Below are 21,703 nucleotides of genomic sequence, written 5' to 3'. Positions count from 1 at the left end.
CGCAGCGTAAAGAACCGCAGACCTACAGAAACTGACGGGAGCTGACCGTGAGCTGACCGCAAGACTCCACAAGACGCCACAAGATGCCACAAGACGCCGGAGGTCCACGGCCCGTGATCCTAAGACTAATCTCGGAGGCAATCGTCCTTCTGGAGGAAGTAGAGTATAGGGGAACTTGGTTGCTAACAGAAGACAAAGCAGAAGAAAAGGCAGCACCAAGCATTTAGCACAAGCACCGGCATTGCGCACCCCATCTGCACCTCCTGCCCCCGCCTAGCTCGACCAGGGAGCTGCCGCACGTCATGAGGTCAGGCCGAGTATGGGAGATCGGCCGCCCCAAGACGACAGGGTGGAAAAGAAAGGGCAAGCCAGGCCCTTCTACAGAACAGAACAGTGATGATCCGACATTAATCTTGTCAGTCGGTGATCCAACTGTTGGCGGGTCACCGAGAGGAAATCCCAAAGTACCCCTAGCTCAACGAAAAATCTATACAAAATTCAACTTCATAAAAGATATCGGGGCCGCCCTTTACTCAAGCAACGCCACATTGAAAGGCCTCCAGTCCCCACTTCTACCAGTCCATGCATCAGTACTGGCACCAACTTCAGGGCAGAAAACTCAGCCAGTTTACCAAACCCAGTGGAAACAACAAATCATAGCACAAGTACATACTCAAGCAACGACAAATACTACGGGGATCTCTTCTACACCCCCAACTATTCCCTCATCTTCATCTATATGCATAACCACATCACCACTAGCGGAATGCATAAATGTAGCTTCACAGAACAAAACACCACAGAGTAATTTTAAGAATTACATAACAACGGAACTCTCTCCAATCAATCCTTCAGCCAGCCACAAGGCGCAATATAAGCCACCAAATATGCAGTCCATAGGAGACTTGACACCTCCTGGATTAATCCATTCCTATCCTGGCTCATTATTAGGATTATCAGGACCTCCGAAATCTCAGAAATCTCCGCGAGCAGAAGCCCAGAATTCAACAACAGCAGCTAACTTACTAAATGCATTAACTCCAATAATAACAACAGGAGCACCTCAGAATATGCAAGCATTAGGGATCCTCAAAAGAGGAGCCCAATCTCTGGCAAAGGAAGATAGCCAACAGCCCAACTGGAGCAAGCAGCCCGGGCTAGAGGCTCTTAGCGCTGATGCTATGCCGATCAAACAACATCCTTCTTGGGCAGCTGAAGGATTCACTACTGGATCTCAGAATTCAAATATATCTAACGGTGATATGATTAACTAAGGGTGACCTTAGCTCCATCATCCAGGATAACCAGAAGTTGAAACCCTCGCCAGCCAACTTAAAATCTCCAAAGCTGGAGGAAGGTAGGGCTGCCTTATCCTATTTGGGAACACAGGAATGGGAGGACATGCTGGCAGCATACTCCCCAGACCAACAGACGGGTTCTCCTAAGGAGAAGATGATGCATCTGCACCGGCCCTCATTGGACAATCAGCCTTTGCGAGGAAAGAATGAAGTGGACGCAAAGGAGCAGGGGGTCACAAACCAGCAGTATGGTAGTCCTTGGGCCTCCCTCCTAAAAAACATGCAATTGTCAGTAGAGGCGCTTCAATACCAATCAGACAAGATGGAGATACAGCGCTCATTATTAAACACCCTAGCAGTATTTAGATCAGGGATCGATGAAAAACTGGGGGAACTCACTACACTCATAAGAATGGCACAAAAAGAGTCATACCTCCAATGCGGGTGCAGCCAGATTGTGGATAAGCTGGCAACCCTTCCGTCAATGCTTTCCACCACGCTTCATGAACTGAAGAATAGATCAACCTTCACTGCCAGTACCAGCTGTCCCGCAGAAAATCTAACCGCACACCCGACAGAGGACAGCAACCTACAATTGGACTGCAAAAATACCAAAATCGACCCACAACAAAGTGTGGGCACCACTGCCAGCAGCGGCGACCTTCTAAAGACAGCTTCGGTTATGCTAACCAAGACAAAAACAAATGCCAAACAATGTCGTCTGTTGAAAAGAAAAGGCCGCATTCAGAAGGCATCTCTGCTCAATCAAGCAGCTACTTACCCAATTTTCAGTAAACAACGTCTCAATTCAATCACTGCTCCAAAAGTGGGCGATATGCAAAACAATATGGCTCACATGAAAGAACTTCAAGTCATATCAGCACCCTCTTGTATCCATAAACATGGAGGGCCTCCAACAGGAACAGACAAATGGCCTTTAATGCAAGATGAGGTGGCCCCAGGGCCAGAAAGGAACAAAGTCGTCAACAGCCCAGCCCTTGATCCTCTCCTACAAACCACCAGTTCTAATCTAAAACGGCAACCTGGGCCTGCTGACCACCATAACATCAAGGTTTCAGTAAAAGATAGTATCCAGGAGCATACCCGACAGGAAACTGGGCAACTTTCTTCCATCCACCCAGCGGGAAAAGACGAAATTATAACGAGAACAATTTGCACAACTCAGACAGTGGCATCTTTAACGGAAGGGAAGCAACCGAGGATAGCCCTGGACCAACTACCTCAGGCTTCTCTTCCTTGTCATCAACAGAGCCAACTAAGAAACTTATCTCCAACAATAAATATGGAAAAAGTTTCCAATGCCATTTGCACAGTTGTGCAATCAGATCAATATGAGCCTCTCTGGCCAACACATCAAAACACAGTTGCTAACGGAACAGGGCAACCCAAAACCTTAGCCTCTCCCCCAAATGATCTGTCACTGGCTCCGAGATACATATTGCTCAAACCAGAGTATATTACAAAAGGTCGCCACGATCTGCTGAATCGAGGTAACGTTTTAAAATTACTCCGGGCCATACCTACTCTAGCAGACCTGAATACAACAGATCTACTCGCAATTGAGTTTCTTACTGCAGATAACCCAGCCAACCCAGAAATAACAAGGGCACTATGGAAAACTACTGCTACAGCGCAGAGAGTACTAAAGCACCATCTTACCTTTATAGACTGGGCATCCAAATCAGCCCCTACCAACCTCCAGCCTACCCAGCACCACTGCTAAACCTGAGCCCAAGGCCAGGCACTAAACAATGCTCAAGGCCCTCAACTTCTGTACTAAGAGGGGCTCTTGGCCACTCAACGCCAAGTAGGGCTTTCATTCAAGGCACACAATACGGATCTCCAAGGGCGGATAAGCCACGAGGACGCCACTCCTGGTATGCTGAACCAATCACAAAACCATAACCCTTGAGACAGCAACTCAATAACATACCAATTATACAGATCTCAGTAACAACAGACAAAAGGAACTAGCGATACGTCTCTGCTCATGGAACGTAAACGGCTTAGAGTCAAAAATCGAAGACCTTGAATTCCTGCAATATCTTAATAATTTTGATATCGTTATGCTACAGGAAACTTGGCTCATGGAACCACTATTTATGCAAGGATTCCTCTGCTTTGACCGACCTGCCGTCAAGGGCAGCAAAATGGGACATTCTTCTGGGGGGCTGGCAACTTATATTTCAACATCAACTATAACAACAGCAGTGACTATTGGCCTGGAATCAGATATAGCTTTAGCAGTCAAACTCACTCTTTACTTGGCTGGAGTACAAAACGAAGTAACACTGTTTAATGCATATATCCACCCAAAACGAACAGCAGTGGATTCAGCAAAGATAAAAGACCAAATAACTTCTTACTTAGGCATCGCCGAAACCCCAAATTTAATTCTATCGGGGGACATGAACTTATACCTAATGGGCTCTTCCGAAGCAAAGGCAGTCTCCCTCCAATCGTTAAATTACAATTTACCAACACAGGGTTCCTTTACGCATGGGAGGCCAAACAGGGTAAATGGACTTCTGCTGGAAGAACTAGAACACCTAAACCTTAGGGCCCTCAATGGAAGAACTTACGGTGATTCCCCCCCAGTGGCAAGCTATCATACTGAAACAACAAGCTCACTCTTAGATTACACGTTTGTTAGCCTCTCGTTGTGTCAATACGTAACAGGCTTTAAAATGGGAGACATACGGGACAGTGATCACCGTCCACAAGAGATCACTCTAGCAGCAACTAATGCGATTAGTATTAACCCTGCCCCACATCTAGGCTCAAGCTACACAACGAATTGTAAGAGGATTACGTTTACAACAGAAAGCATAGAGTCCCTAACTGACACTGCAATCAAGCTTTTATTCGCGCAACCGCTCGGAAAGAACCTGATACAAACCTGGGAATGCTTCACAACTAACCTCAGCAACTTGAAGGCAACAGTCACAAAAACAGGGAGTGTTCCGGCGCAGACAAAAGAGAAAAAGCTAACTAAGGACCAAAGAACACAAATAAAGGCAATTAAGAGACTGATAAACGGCTCCATAAGATCTCTACGCCATGAACCAAGCAACGCACTGCTCCTTTTTTCCCTGCGGCTACAAAGAACTCAACTAAAGAGGCTGAAATGGAACATTAATAACAGCAACGAACAGGTTTTCTGGGCAAAACTCCTCCACAATATAAAGCACAACGCCAGTGATCGTTTTTGGAAAACAGTAAACACTATTATACACCCGCATCGGGGGGGCACTCACTTCCTATATACTCGAGGAGACTTGGGCAAGCTATCTAAATTCCCACTTTAATAGTCAAAGCATTCATCAGCCGACACAGGAGCAGAGTAGAGCAGCGACGGTCGCACAAAATAACAACACAGGAAGAAGGGAAAGAGGTAACAACCACTTCCCTGACAGCACCGCTGTCGTTAGCAGCTCCAGGGCAAATGTCACTCTGAATTTTTTTGACACAAGTCATTATGAAGAGGAAAGGCCACCCACCACAGATCAACCAACAATTAGGAAACAGATCAGGAGGGGAAGAAAGGAAGGAGCGCTGGGCCCGAATGGCATTCCACCTGCAGTGTTTAAAGAAAGGCCGGAAGATTGGGCAGACATACTCCATCCACTTTTCCTGGAAGTAAGATGACTGGGCATAATCCAAGACTCATGGAAAGGTTCAACGATCATCCCAATACATAAAAGCGGTAGTAAGCTCCTGCCAGCCAATTATCGTTAGTTGCACTGATCGATAATGAGGCCAAATACTTTGTGGGAACACTGTTGGTGGAACTGACAACTTGGGCTGAAAATAATGAAATAATTCCGCTGAACCAGACAGGATTCTGAAAAAACGCCAGCACGATATCCAATATTATGGCAATATCATTGATAACGGATGTGATGAAACTAAGGAAAACACAGCTGCATGTCTGTTTCATCGACTTCAGCGCCGCGTTTGACAACGTGGTGAGGTCCAAATTGTGGTCAAAGTTAGCCAGATGGGGGATTCCAAACACCCTTTTATCAATGATAATGCTTTTACATATCGACACCTGGGTATAGGCTAAAATAGGCTCAGGTTCCCACCTCTCAAGAAAAATCAAGACAACGAAAGCACTGAACAGGGCTGCGTGCTGGCCCCCATCTTATTCAATTTATTCATGTCAGATTTAACACAGACATTGAACAACTGTAATTCTCATGCGCCTAGAATAGGGGGCTCTGCATTGTGCAATCTACTCTACGCGGACGATGTAGTCCTACTTAGCCATACGGCAGTTGGCTTGCACAATCTTCTTAATGGTCTGCAGGTCTACGTAGAAGAGAACAAACAGCCTTTCAATAAACCTAAACAAAACCAGGACCATGACAATCAACAGCAAACGAAAAAAGAGCCACCTATGGTACCTGGGAGTCTATTTTGACAAAGAAGGATCATTCACGCGTTAACAGGAAGAGATCAAAAGGAAAGGGATGATCCTTGCTCTGTGACTCTGTGCTTTGTGTGACTGCTTGAGCACCTCCTGAGGCGGAAGTCAGGAGGCTGTGTTACTTAGCGTTGTTTCTGATTTTACTTGCTCTTAAATTGTACAAACTGCTAAATCGGCGTTTTATCTACTCTCTTGCAACTCTAAGTAAATTAGCTTGATTTAATAAGCTTTAATCACTCACTTCGTTCCCCTTCTTTCCCGCTGCCCTGGGCCGCTCCCAGCCGAGCATTGACGCTGTGGAGCCGGTCCCGGGCACTGAATAGTGGCGGCCATCTTGTGTGTGGGTGGGATTCACAGCGCTCTAGTTGCGCATAAAAGGGGATGTCCATGCCTTCGCGCAGCGAACACGCACAGCGGGTGCGCCTGACTCGCGCCGGAGCCCTGCCCATCTGTGCCTGTCCGCGACCAGGACGCGGCCGCGTCGAGTCAGATCTCTCATTCACTTTGCCCCTCTACTACCATCTCCTACAACAGGGAAGCCTTACTTCACCTCGACTTAAAATCCTGTTTGTATGCACATACTCCTTCTTCCGATTCCTCATCACTACCCTTTAAACCCTGTAGTGTACAAACTAGAGACAACACCTCTCCGCCTCCATGTCATCTCCTACAGTCTCTCCCCCGACACTCCTCGGCCCCCAAGAAAATTATCATTAAAGCTGGACTGATTAACTGTCGTTCACTTGTGAAACACTCTTTAGATGTAGCTCAATTGTTAGAGGACAACCAGTGGGACCTTCTTTTTCTCACCGAAACCTGGTTAGGAGAAAAATCCAATCCCGCTCTCTGCCTTGCCCTCCCGCCAAATTACAAGATCTTGTGTGCCAACAGACAGAACACCCACCCCGGCGGAGGTGTGGCCATTATCTATAGATCTATCTGGTCCATCTCTTCCTTCTCCTATTCCCAAATAGAGTGTATCGAGGTACTACCTTTTTGTATCAAATTAGCTGCTAACTGCACATACTCAGGTTTATTAGTTTACCGCCCCCCCTAATCTAAAATCTCCCATCTCCCTGCCCTTCTTGAATATGCCCTACAAGCCTCCTTCCGTTACGCTAATTTCACCCTTATTGTGGACTTCAACCTCCACGTCGACAATGCCGATGACCCCATCATCGTTAATTTCCTGTCCACCCTATCAGATGGTGGGCTAAACCAAATAATTTCCGGTCCCACGCATAAGGCAGGACACACCTTGGACCTTATTTGCACTAACCTAACAGATACCTCTAGAAGTGACCCCATCCCTGTAATCTGGTCTGATCACTACGTGATCCCTTTTACCATCTCCTTCTGCCATCAAGATCGATCGAGACCCCTGTCCAACTCAGTGGGCCGTAACTGGAGGATGATTTCCCCTGAGAATTTAGCCCCTCATCGCTCCTTGTCCGCCCCAGAGGAGGCTACAGATTTAGACATCAGACTGTCTAATTTCAACCATTGGATCACTTCTGGTATTGAACTCCTAGCCCCTATCAGACCTATTAAATCCTCACGAGCCACCCCCTCCGCACCGTGGTACTCGGATGAACTCCGCATTTGTAAATCGGCCTGTAAACAGCTTGAGAGAAGTTGGAGACGATCTTACTCCCCAAACAGTAAATTCAAATATAAATCCGCCCTTAAGGAGTACAGGAAGAAAATCATAGATCACAAAAGATCCCATCTAGAGGAGAAAATCTTCCAGGCACAAGGGTCTTCAAGAGTTATTTTCAATACCGTCAGAACCTTCACTGACCCTCTTGCCCTTAAGCGTCAACCCCCGGTGTCCCAGATCCTTTGCGACAGTCTATCTAACTACTTTGAAGACAAGATTGCCACTATTCAAAATTCCTTTCCCAGCAAGATTAATCCTGACAATCTCGAACCATGCACAGTCAGCTCTAATCCCACTCAGGTCTTCTCTAACTTAGAGGTGATTACCCCGGAACACTCGCTGGCAGAATTACTAAAATGCAAATCTGGTTCCCCTCTGGACCCCTGGCCGGCAAAACAGTATAAATCCTTAGCCCCCCTGCTCAATCCCATCTTAAATGAAATTTGGAACGACTCCCTCCAGACAGGAATCTATCCGACTCCTGGAAGCACGCCAGATTGGTTCCCATACTCAAAAAAGCGAATGCAGACCCCACCGAACCTGCTAACTACCATCCCATCTCCCTGCTCCCTGCACCAGCTAAAGTGCTTGAGAAATTCGTACAGCGGCAACTGGCTAGCTTTTTGGAAACCAATGGTGCCTTCCACAATTCACAGCACGGATTTAGGCCCGGATATAGCACCGATTCCGCCCTCATTGAGATGGCTGACGCCATCAGATGGAAGTTGGACGAGGGATCTAGAGCGGTGTTGGTGTTGCTCGACTTGTCAGCAGCATTCAACACCGTCTCCCACCCCGTCCTCCTTGACCATCTGCAGGCAAAAGGCATACAAGGCAAGGCCTTGGAATGGTTTGCCTCCTTTCTGTCCAATCGGACACAGGCAGTATTCACACACCCATTTACCTCGGACTGTCGCCCTCTCAGGTGGGGAGTCCCTCAGGGCTCCTCACTGAGCCCCCTCCTGTTCAATGTTTATTTTTCCCCTCTGGCCGAGATCATCGCTCAATCCGGAATCAAGGCCACTTCTTACGCTGATGATATACAGCTACTGTTCTCATTCGACTCCCCTTCCCAATCTACCTTTGACCCGTTGAAAAACTGCCTCCGCATCATCGCAAGCTGGATGGATAACAATTCCCTCCGGCTTAACGCCGGCAAAACCGAGGTTATATTTTTCCATCAGCCCTCGCCTCTGGACCCCAACCTGTGGTGGCCCCTTGAACTGAGTACACCCCCTTCACCTAAAGACTCAGTTAAAAATCTCGGGGTAATCTGGGATACCAATCTCTCTTTCCAAAAACAAATCCAGACGGTATCCGCGGCCTGTTTCTCTAAGATGAGGATGATGATAAAGTTCGTCAATTTCCTCCCCAGCCAGACTAGGAAAACTATCGTGCAGGCTCTAATCACCTCCTATCTGGATTACGCCAATGGACTGAACCTTGGTCTCCCCTTGGGCCTCCAGCGTCGCCTCCAGACAGTCCAGAATGCTGCTGTTCGCCTGGTCTGTGGTCTCCCACTTCGTGAACGCATCATTCCCCATCGATATAGGCTGCACTGGCTCCCGGTTCATAAAAGGGCGGAATTCAAGGCACTTACCCTAGCTCATCGGGCTATCAAGGGAAAGGGTTCCGCATACTTATCCTCCTGCCTTCGTCCATACAGCAATACCAGACTTCTCCGCTCGAGCTCTGAACATCTCCTTTCCACCCCCAGAGTCAAAAAAGTTCGTTCTGGGGGAAAAACATTCCAAGTCTGTGCTTCCTCCTACTGGAACAAGCTACCCTTGTCCATCCGGACCATCCAGGAGGAACTCCCTTTCCGGAGAGCTCTAAAAACCTTTCTCTTCTGTTGATACTAACTGAGTCAGACACAGCATCAGCTCTCACAGAAGCGCCGGGACACCCCGTTGGGGTATCTGTGTGCTATACAAGATTCCCTAAATAAATAAATAAATAACCATGAAAGGCCTATCAGCCAAACTACTGGGCCCTATGCTGAGTCCTCTCTTGGTGGTAGCACGGGCCAAAATTCTTCCCACTATTACTTATGGCAGTGAAGCATTGCGCGGGAGAGATACCAACCTTTTGGACAAAACGCTTGTAAAAGCATATAGAACTATGTTCAGCCTCCCTACCTAAACCTCTCCGGCACAAATCCGATTGGAGTTCGGCCTTATAAAGCAAACTTGGGCCAGCTACGGAGTATATATTAACTGTTGGAATAAATCAGAACATCAAACCCTAAAACCTTAAACCACCTGCTGTGGCAAGAACTACAACAGAGGGAGAACTCGCCAGCTAGACGTTACTTGCAGGAGGCTCTGGCCAACACTGGCTTATTGCCCCTATGGGATACACACTGTCACCATTCAGCTTTCAAAAAATTAGTATGGAAGGCATTGAAAATACAGTCATTGGTGGAGGACAAAGCTGCCTTTTCTGCCAGAGCGCATGCATGGATGACTTTGAATTCGTATAGGACTCTAGACCCGCAACAGTATTTTAATTTGGGCTATTCAAAAGCACTGAAACTAAAATTCTTAAAGTTACGACTTGGAGTGATGCCATGCACACAGCATCTCCCCCCATGGAAAAGGGACCCGACCTTTACAGTATGCAGTTTATGTAAAAAAGGCCAGGGGGACATTACCCATACCATTTGTTCTTGCACGGAGACACTTCAAGAAAGGAGGCAACTGTTAAAAATTCCCTTTAATCAAAGGGGGATTCGGTCAAGGAGGCAGGCAGTATTGGCCTGCTTTGACCCAGCATCCCCACATTTGAACAATAGATTAGTTAAACTTCTTGAAGCGGCCCAGGCAAAAATGCCAAACTGACACTAAAGTCTTTGGGCACCGCAGCCTTAGCCTACCAGCTTTTGCTGGGGGTGATCCAATTGATGTAGGCGTCTGGGACACTTGCATAGGTGGCCACTGTATGTTTAAATTTGTATTTTAACTTGTAAGATAACAGAAGTGTTTATATTAACAGTGTGACAAAATTTGATTATGGAGGTCGGATATTTTACATATGGTTTTTAATTTCGCATGTATGGCATTGGTTTTAAGTAACTTTGCAAATAAATAAACTTCAAACTTGAAACTATGACACCTGTAATAAGGCGCACATGATATCTGTAGCATTTCTTCTGAAGAAACTAGTCCCTCAAACTCTAAATCAGGCTATAAGTCTCTTTTTTGGAGCTCAGAAACCTCCAGCTGGACAAACCTGGAACCTGTAGCCAGGCAATTCGCAGAATACTTTAGTTGCGAGGGTCCATTGAAGTCTTTTTTTTGAGTTCGCAAAAAGCTACAAGTAAGACCAATCTGGTTTTGTGTCCGCAGAGGATATGCCTGAGCAGATAATCTTGGGTGGTTAGTTCAAGTCCTCCAGAGATTGAAAAGTTCGAGAGTAACTCCTTCTGTTACTTCTAAGGTTTTCAAAACCTCGAGGACAGCACTCAGAGTTTAGGATCAAATCCAATAGAGGCCACTAGCACTGCTGGTCCACCTGCTACTGATCAGCTGGTTGCTCCAAGGAAAGGTCTCTTTTGATGTTCCTATAGCCATGCTGGAGGATTGTCAACTATCCCTCGCAGTCCACTTGTCAGTGCTGGGTACAAGTAGGAACAGGTTCAGCCCTTCATGTCTGCAGACAGGTCTCAGACAGCAGGCATTTTCCTCTTCTGATCTTCCACAGGGGCAGATGTGTTATGATGAGCTGGGGGTGAGGTGCTACATTTTGTAGGCCGCGCATCCTGTTTGTCTTACTGCTAGCTATCGCACAGTAACCTATTCTTAATTAAATCCAAAATGGCAGAGGGCTTCTACCCCAGAGGAGATTGGTGTGTCAGGATACCTGGCCTGATAGCAAGGTGTTATGCCCCTGTGCAGAGGGCAACAGTAGTTGGCAGGGTATTGCTGACTGTAAGAAAAACATCTGGGTTAAAAAAGCACAAGCACCCTAAGGTAATTTACAAGTAGCATTAGGGTGCTCGTATTGCATTATGCTTAAAGACTTCCAAACTCAGGAAATCATGGCACGAGATTTCATGATTTCACAAGGGGTGGTGGCCATCTTGGGCATGGCCATACTATGTAAGCCACACCCAAACCTGTGGCCTTGCTCATTATCCCAGGTCTCTTAGGGTGCAAAAACTCTTGGTGAAAGGCGCATGAGACCTGTGCATTAACTTACCTGTTCCTTCATTCCTCCGCTCCCAGCGGCCGCGGATCTTCATGACAGTGATCTGTGGCCTGACGACAAATGCAAACCAAAAGACAACAAGAAGTAAGAACTGAGCAATTTCCAGAAAAAAGGTAAGGTGCAGGCGTGATATGAAAAATACATTTGAGATTTTTTTGCAATGGAGACAAGTAGGAAGTGCTAAAAGAAAGGAAAAGGTCACAGTTAAAAAAAAACCTTGACATCCGGAAGTAGACATAACTCGTTTCTATAATTGAATATTATTCTCAGTTAATAATGCTCGATCATTCTAGGAAGTCTGGACAGTAGAATTTTGTGACATTGTATACAAACAAATGAGAGAGAGACTTAGGGCCTAATTACGAGTTTCGTGGTCCATAAGACTACCAAACGCGCAGTGGAGGTGCGGTGTCGGTCGGGGACCACTGCATCAGTGGACCGATCGCTGTATTACAACTACGGCAGTCGGACCACCATAGAACAGCTGCAACTGCTAGGGATCTCTGATCCCTGGCGGTGGCGCAGCGGTCTGAGGGCCGCAATATGCTGGCGGAGTGGCTGTTGCCTGCCAAGCATATTATGAGTTTCCTCACAGTCACAGATTTCATGCCAGTGAGCCCGCCATGACACCTGTGGTGGTGAAGAAACTAAGGGTGCCTGCAGGGCCCCTTGTTCCCTCACAGCCTGGTGATGCATGTAAGGGGGCACGTAGTGTGCCTCCATGTCTGCATGCAACCCCTTTTCTGCATGGCATGAACTTTGCACAGTCCATGGCATGCAGGAACTGGCTTTGGCGTTCCCATTGCAGTGCTTTTTTAATAGGCACAGCCATGGGAACACCAAAGGACTGCCCGCCTGACAACAAGCAAACGCTAAACCTGGCGGCGGCGGTCAGGTTTGGCGGTGTGGGTGAGTGCCGTGGCGTGCCGCCCCACACCACCAAACTCATGATCAGACCCAAAATACTTAACACACATGTGAAACTAACATAACTCACCAGAGCATCTTCAGTGAAGCCAGCTTAAGACTCATTTAAAAAGGTAATTTAGAGAAAAAGACGATATCAGCAACACAACTCTTGATGCAAGGAAGTTAACCACAATGCTCATTTTGTTCTGTACTTATTTGCAAATGTGAAGATTATGAGAGAAGATACTCAAGAGACTGAACATATAATGGGGAAAGAGGGTCACTAGCTGCATAGGGATCATGTTACTCTAGGATTAATTGAGTTCTGTGCCATGCTTAGAGAAAGAAACCTCAGCCTAATACATGCTTTGTATTGCAGTGACCACCAAACCCATGTGATCTAACAACTGAAAGCAGAGAACCCTCTGCAGTTGGATAGAAGGGAGCCTTGTAATCAACGACACACTCTTTCTTCTTCTCTCTCATTCAGTCCCAATTACCTCTTCATGACTATCACGTGGTGTGACCAGGCTGACAGAGGAGCTTGGGATCAGCAGCTCAGCTGATTTGTGGCAGTTCCTTAAGAGAAAAGCACCAGGTTAGTGATCTGATTCTTGACGTGGTGGCCTTGCCAGAGATGACTCTAGGGAAATGAGCAGCCCCCTTTTCCTCAACCACACTATATTGGTTCTGAGATGAACTGCACCTCCCATTGGAAGGGAGCCAGGCCGAGTGCAATGCCCCTGGGATCAGGGACCTCTTTTCTTAGGTATCAAGGAAAGTTAACTATGAATGGGCAGATTTAACCCTAGTCCCTTTCAAGTAAATTAATCTCCTGGACTCCCAACTGCCCTTCATGAGAGAGGACGAGTCACATTTCTCACTCAGAGATCTTCCTTAATTTAGGCCTAAATCTTTTGCTCTTAGAGCAGTTTTCATGCCTCATCAAGGGGAAAGCTTTTTAGGGGGCAGCAGTTGGTAGGCTAATGCTAATTGGCTTACAAGGCCTACTTAGGGATGGCTTACTTAATATTTAAAAGTAGAATTCTCTTCCTGTTAAAAATGGTTATTTGAACTAGTTCACATGTAGGTTTAAAAGATGCAAGTCAGGACACACATGTAGGCAAGAAGGCATGTTTTTTTCGTGTCAGCCCAGTAGATGACCTAAAAGGTGCTACTGTCCACAGGTGACATTTAACTTTCTATAGTAAGGTAAAAAAGGTACTGAGTTCCTCTAACAAAGACAAGAAAGAGAAGGGGGAGAAACAATGTCATGTGTCAAGGGAATCACGTGGGCCTGGCTGTCAGTGGAACAGGTCGAAACGAAAAAAGGGGGGGAGTCCCTTGTTGGAACTAGGGCTCTCACACACCCAGCAAGCTAGGTGTCATGCTTCATCATATGAGACTACTACTCTCAGAGCTGTCACTATCTGTTTGCATTGCATTGCATTGATTTATACAACATCTCTCCCGGGGATGAAAGGCTTAGAACAAAACCTCCTGGGTCTCAGGGTATAGAAATTTTAATGCTTTTTGCAGTTCCTTAATGATCTCTGCCGAGTACCTACCAAATTTCGGACAGTGTGTCACAGCAGGTGGGACAATGAGCCTGCTTCCCCAGAGACTCTCCAATAACGACCTTGTTTTTATCTGTCCCGTTCTGCCATCTTGTGTGGTGTTCTGTACCAGTAAACAAGAATCTTATACCCTGTTCCCCTGAGTTTGCAGCTCTGTGTTGATAAATGAGATCTATCATATAATCTGCCCTATTCTTTTCAGTTCCCTTTACCATCTCTTTTGTGGTGGCATTTTATGTTTAATCTGAGTCTCCTGGAAACGATTATATAGGGTCGAAATGGCTTTTGCAGACAATTTCAGTCTTTCTCAAGACAGGGGTAAGCTGTCTTGCACCTCCCTCCTTGATTGTTAGCTGATCAGGGATCATTAACTGAAACAGCCAGTGCCTAACATGAAGATAGGTGTATCTCTCAGATTCCAGGAGGTTTACTTAAGTTCTGCAAATTATTTACTCTTCCCATTTGAGAACAGAGACCCCTCCATCATGCATCCTTTTTCTTTTCACTGCAGAAATTCCTACCCATCTCCGAAATTCTGGATTAAAACACATAGCAAGAAAAGGGGAAGGGAACAATGCAGATCCCCTGCTAACTTCTACCAAATCCCATACCACTAGTATGGCTCATATGATGGGAGAAGAATACAACTTCCAGTTTCTATGAGATCTATGCAGCAATGGTACTGGCCAAAGGGGTAGACTTGGCCGGGGAGACATTTTTATTACATCTGAGTAATTTCAATAATTATGCATTACTCTTGTGATTCAAAATTAGCAAAATTATGCAATTACTCCAACTTGTGTAATTAAGAGTAATTTGGGGCAAAAATCCTACCGCAGGAACGGAGGAACAACAAACTAAAAGAGAGAGTGAGCGGCTTAATTATGATAAATTTTGCAGTAATTACGAGTTATTACACTAGCAAGAATTATGCCAGCTACGCGCACCCATAGTATGGATGCTATTAGGTGGTTGATTCCACATCATTGCTTGGGAGTTTCGGATTTCCCCAACTCTAAAAAATATCTCAGGAAGGCCGCATTAAGATATGTGAGGCACTGCTAACCCTCCTTGAAATCCCAGCCTGAATGTATGTTTTGCTGAAATTCTCTAGGTTTTCTTCATCTAGGTATAGCAGTTTGCTAGAGACTGTATTCGGTCAATAATCTTGTAAGGTAAGGTGAGTGGAAGTGTCTGGAAAAGGAAAGTATCTTAGGTAGAATCCTCATTTTATATATAGAGCTACTCTGACAAGCCAAGAAGAGTACTATGAAGTTTTCAATTCTTTACCAGTTGGAAATAGTTATTTGAGTAATAGAGCGACCTCACTTAACCCCCAAGTATGTTATAGCTTTGGTCTCCCAGCCGATTGGAAGAAATCTTTGAAGATTTTAGCCATAGTCTACTCTATTATTGGTGATAGTCGATAGAGGTGGGCTCACCATGCATCCTGCAGACCAGTTCCTCCTTCTTATTGATTAGTAATCAGTTTAAGCCCTCCACTATGTAGCTCGCTTTTAACCCAACCCCCTTTCCCTTCCTCACCTTGATGCCTAAATGTGTCCCCAACATCAAGCATCCCCAACCACACAAGCTATAATATGTAACGTGCAGGCTTTGATGGCTGAAACACCAAGTGAAAATACCCAGTCAAATTGGGCACAATGAGATGGCATGCCCTCCGTAAATCTCTCACTTGAAGACTTGTGTGTTAAACTAAACAGTGAAAGCTACAACATCCACCACATATAGAATTGTTCTCCTTCACTGTTCTAAGGACATGCATTTTAGTGTCAATTGACAATGTCAGCCTGAAGAAATGACCCCATTGATATGGTGTGGCGTGACTCCGCACGAAGTCTGTTACCACACCGATTTCTTTCCAACTTCTAAGTGTGCTAGAATACAAGGTTTTGAAAAACAGCAATTTAGAGCCTTCAAAGCTAAACAAGTTGGCCTTATGAACTAGCTGCATCATTATCCTCTGTCTCATCAAATAAGTGAATTCTCACTATCAAGTTGGGATGGGGATCTCGGTGGATCTCAGAAGCTGGTACTCTGTGTGCGGTGTTGATTCTAATGGGTAGGCCATTTGGTCTTTTCTGGATGCGATGAAGGAACTGTTGCACATAGGCCAAGGCAGCAGTTCTTAACCTGTGGTCCGGGGACGCATGGTGGTCCGTAAATCTTACTAAAAGGGTCTGCAACATAATCTAGTGTGGACAATGAGGACCCAACCTTTCCAATAAAATTCAAATGTTGATGTTTTGATATTTGTTTGTGAATTTAATACAATATTTCAGCATTTTATCTTTGTTTGTTGAATGCTAGTTTCCATAATTTTGTGTATTATCTGCGGTTAAAACTATCAAAATTGCTTAGGCCAAGGTCCTCGGATTCCAACAACGACTCAATGGGTGTCCCTGCATTCCAATAATGATTCCTTGGTGCCCCGGATTCCAGTAATGATATAGTGAGGGTCCAAAGAAGTCAAAGGGTTCAGAATTACTGGGCTAAGATATCAGATTCTTCGACTCCCTAAAGGAGACCCCCTGATCTGCATACTGCTTCACCTAGAACGATTTTCAAAGTCTTCTTTCTTGAGTACCATTTTTTCATATTGCTCTTTTAGTCTTTATAGCTTGATGCTGATATGGTGGTTGTCCTCCAAGTGTTCATCCACAGTGCATTCCAGATCGCTCACTCTCGTACCCAGTTTGCTAACATTTCCCTGGCTTCCTTCAGATACCTTTAGGTCTCCCCAATAGTGTCCACCTTCTCATTTATTTCTTTTAGGAAATGGTGCAGCAAATCTTGTGAAATACTCTCCATGGGACTTTGCTCTTCATCTCATTCTAGGGCTTGGGGGAAGGGGTATCTCTTCTTTTTCCCGGTTCCCCAACTGTGCTGTAATCAGTTCCTTAATTTTAGTTTTTCATCTAGCTCTACTGGCAGCCATCTCTTGCAGTGCCTGCTTCTATAGAGACTATGTAATAAAATTACCCATCAGGCTTAAGGTGATCCTTCCTATGATTGGGGTTGCACGGTGGCTCTAGCCTCCATGCAGCACTGCTCACCCCTTTACAAGATCACCAGTTACCTTAATAATGTTCACCTCTGGTTGCTGCAATGTCCTTCTTCAGGGTACCTCCAGGTAGCTTAGTGCCTCCCTATTATGCTGTGTGACAGCAGACTCACTGATGAAGCACTCCACACTTTCTGCCATTAGGCACTGCTTCTGATCCCCTTAGTCAAACATCTCGGCTCGCTACATGGCCCCCTCCCACTCTGGGGTGAAAAATTGTTTGTGACCCGGGTATGCCTGCTTGTGATGCCAGCTTCCCCTGCTGGAGTGTGTTATGGATCTGGCCTGTAGCGTGGAAGTTGGCCTCACACCGCCGCTGGGTCCTCTCAGGCAGCTGATTGTTTCCAACAATGTCAGCACACATCTCCTCTCTGATCGGTCTGACAACAAAAGATCTCCGGCACGCTGCCCCCCAGCCCTGGTATCGTCCCTGCGCTCTTCCAAGATGGCGGTCATCACACTAGTCCCATCGCCTCTCTGGCACAGCTCCTCTGCCGCTGTTCTGGCTTCCTCAGCACTCTAAGTAAGCTGTCTCACTCAGGAGCAGAAGATAGGTAGGTTTCTCCTCCCGGGGCCACCCAACACCAACGAGTCCTCTGTTGACTCCAGCCACCAGCAGCATCAGCAGGCCCGTCCAAGATTGCAAGTGCCACACCAGGTCTGACGCCTCGCTATGCTCAGTTCTGCCACCACCATAGGCTTACATGTGTTACACTGTGTTCTGCCACTGCTGTGGTGCTGGCAGGGAGTTACCACCCTTTTGTGGTACCTGGGGATGGACGGAGAGTGCTGATGGACTCTGATGCCATGAGAATGGAGAGGGAGCCTACTGTCTCACATCCACTCCATTTGCTCACTGGCCACGCCCTCTCATTACAGTGGCAGTTCCTCCATGTGAGCAGAGGAGCTTCACCGCTCGCTGCAAAAGCAGCAGAGGTTAAAAATAAAATGATAATAAAGTGAATATATTACTGTTTTATTTTCACAGCTGCTTCCAGCCCGAGTCAAGAGTCAGGAAGGGGCTGGGTCACAGCTACTGTTTTGCAGCAGGGGAGGAGGTGCCCACTCCTGTTTTAAGTGTGCATGTCACTTCGGCTGGCTGTCTTGCGATGGCCAGCCTGACCTGCACACTTTAAACCTCTCAACCTTATTTATTTATTGATTTATAGAGCGCAACATTCATCCATAAATGATATCACGGTGCTAAGGAAAGCATATCCTAGTGAGGAGTCCAGAGGGGGAGGTTCCTTGGTAACAGGTCAAGCCTTAGGGAACAGATGCTTTTAATTTTTTTTCTAAATGCCATGTGGTTGTCGATGAGCCGAAGTTCAAGTCGGAGTTCATTCCAAAGTGTTGCCTGAAAGATGAGAGAAGGAACGATCCCCCATTCTGGACTTCCTGATATGTTTGGTTATAGCCCGTGCCTGGAGGCGCAACCTCAGGTTTCGAGTGGGTACATAGAATTCGACTCTATCTTGAAGGATTCTGGGCCCCAGGTGATGTAGGACCTTATGTGCATGACTCAGCAACTTGAATTTGGCCCTTTGTCTCACTGGGAGCAAGTGGAGTGTCCTCATACACTCAGATGCTGAGCTGTACTTGCTCATGTTGCATACCAATTTGGCAGCCGCATTCTGGACCAGCTGTAGTCGAGAGAAAAGATAGTACCCCGTACCTACAAAAAGAGCATTCCCATAATCCAGCCTACTAATAAGTAGGGCTTGGAGAAGGGTTCTTCTACACTCTGTGAGGATCCCTTGAAAGAGACTTTTTTAACAACTTTAGGGTCGCAAAGCTTTTTCCACAGAGTGCACGTACGTGTTCCTGTATGGTGAGTGCACTGTCAACAAGAATACCCAGATTTTTTGCGACTAGTTTAGGGGCAGGGGCCTTGCCCAGTGAAGAGGGCCACCAAGTTGCATTCCAGACAAGATGTGCTCCGCCAAACAGCAGAATCTCCGACTTGTCTGCATTTAACTTTAGACAGTGGTCGGACATCCATGCTGCCATTTCTGAGAGCCAGCTAGTGAGTCTGATCCTAGTGTCTTCGTGTCCATCAAGATCAATAATCAGTTGGGTATTGTCTGCGTAAGAGCAGATACTCATACCCCATTTCTCACTGATTTTGGCTAATGAGGACACGTAAACGTTAAAGATGGTAGGGCTCAATGAAGCTCCCTGTGGCACACCATGGTTAATTGGTTCTGGAGTTGAAGAAAGTGCGCCTAACTGTATGGTTTGTGTTCTTAGACAGCTGAGTGGAGAGCAAGCACAGGTCTCCTGCTCCCTAAAGGAGAATCGAGCCAGCCTACTCCAGCCAATCCTGATGCTGCTCTCCAGCTGCTGAACATTATCAGCAGCATGAGAGCAGCATCTGGGGAGGTAAAGGGGAGTTGGCTGAGGATCGCAGACTTGCGCTGGTACTTCAGACGACTGAGGACGCATGGGTATAAGTAAATATTTTATTATTATTTACTTTTTGGACCCACTGCCAGGCATTGAGAGAAACTCACACTGCCTTCACCCTCAAGTTCAGAGCTCTCAATCATGGCTCGTTATAAATGAAACACTCTTGACGAGCAACGATTGAGAGCTTTGGCCTCAAGACTAAAGATATTTATCAAAGCGCCTGTTAGTGGGTTAAAATATCCAGTGGTGGTTGGTGGCAAATCACATTGGGGGTATGTAAATAAATATCCACATAACAAATACACATAATACACATTACATATACACATATATACAAAGACATATGCACATATACACATAACACATACATATAACAAATACACAATAATATATCCACATTAACATATATATACATATACAAAAATCACTAACCGTACTCTGCCGCTCGACGTTCTGCAGTACGTCCTTGCTGTTCTGCAGCACGTCCTCCAAGCACAAAGCCCACAGCCGACTCTCTCATCCAATCAAGACGCTGTTTCAAAGCATCTTGATTGGCTGGAGCGGGCTGGCTCCATGCTCCAAAGGAACTGTAGGCCTGTGCCCGCTCTCCAACCCAGCTGTCCAAGACAGTCGAGTTGGAGAGGTTTTAATTGCGCAAATCAGTTTAGCCGTAGCAGGGTAGCCGGCGAAACCAACATGCCACTGCAAACTTAAGTCGTCACTCCTCAGGCAGCAGTGACGCACTTGCCCGTCCCTGCCCTCACACTTCATTTGCTGGCAGAAAATGTCAAAAATAAAATGGTAATACATTTTTGTTATTACCATTTCACTTTTCTTGTTTTCTGCCCAGCAGTGTGGGGGGGGAGACGCTCGTCTGCTCCCACGGAAGCACCGCCGCTAACATCGACTCCGCTGCAGCACCACTCCACAGCTATAGATTACCACCCGCCACTGCCTCATTCTTATCTTCTACATTGCATTTTGCTTTTGTTTGTAATGACATTAGAGTAACACAGAATAAAAGAGCCTCAGTTTTGGATAGTACAATTTACATTTTCTGATCACAAAAGCAGGAGAAAAGTGCCTTTTTTTCCAAGTTAGCAGGAAATCAGCTTTGCCCATCTACTCCACTTAAAGCAGCGGCATGATATCTTTGTCTCATTCTTCAGCCTCGCAATTGCCATCATTCAGTGCATGAGGTGAAAAAACTAGTGTTGCTATTATCAAGTGAAATTCTATATTTCTATACCTCATTACAACTCATTTCGGAGCTATAGAATTACAATGTCTGTTTTTCTATAATACACATACTGCATCTCCTAGTGCGCTGGTTTGATGAATAGGTACCCTGCAGAGCGAAAATAACAAGATTGTTTTGTTTCTAGGTTTGACAACAGAAAGGATTGGCATGCTACATGAAAAGGTAAAGTTAAAACAAGCAGTTGCAATGCAATCGGTCTCGCCTTTGTGACCTTATAAGTGTTTAGCTATGCAGCACATTATCCTAGGTTGTTGTGCCTCCAGGGATTTAATAGCTATGCAATTACTACACCCTGGGTGATGCAGTTATTATTTATGAAAAAAATGTTATTATTCCACATATTTATTATTAACAGGGTTTTTTGTGTGTCCACAGAAGTGGGGAGGGGGAGGGGGGGGGGAGTTAGCAACAGCTCCCAGTGAAAGAGTGGGGTCGATTTAATTTTAGCTTTGTTACCATTTGGTGTGGCTGCTTTTTGGGTTGCAAAAAGAACAATTGATGCACAGAATGCAGAACAATGTCATACATTCACCCCAGTACAGAGATCTAGGCCTAAGTCCTCCCTGGACTGGAAACAAGCATCCTAGGACCATTTTGGGGGTTTCACCCCTCATCAGCCAGGATACATTGACTCCAGTGACATGGAGAGAACGGGACCCATGTCTGGGTATACCTGTCCCACCCGGGGTGACAAATGCAAAAAGAACAATTGATGGACAGAATGCAGAACAATGTCATACATTTACCCCAGTACAGGGATCTGGGCCTAAATCCATTGTGTTTTTTGCTCCCCATTCCATTCCAGTTTGAACCCATCCATATGCAAATCAGTCTTGACCCTG

This window comes from Triturus cristatus, chromosome 6, assembly GCF_964204655.1.
Source record: "Triturus cristatus chromosome 6, aTriCri1.1, whole genome shotgun sequence".
Taxonomy (NCBI): domain Eukaryota; kingdom Metazoa; phylum Chordata; class Amphibia; order Caudata; family Salamandridae; genus Triturus; species Triturus cristatus.
Note: the sequence above shows the minus strand (reverse complement) of the source record.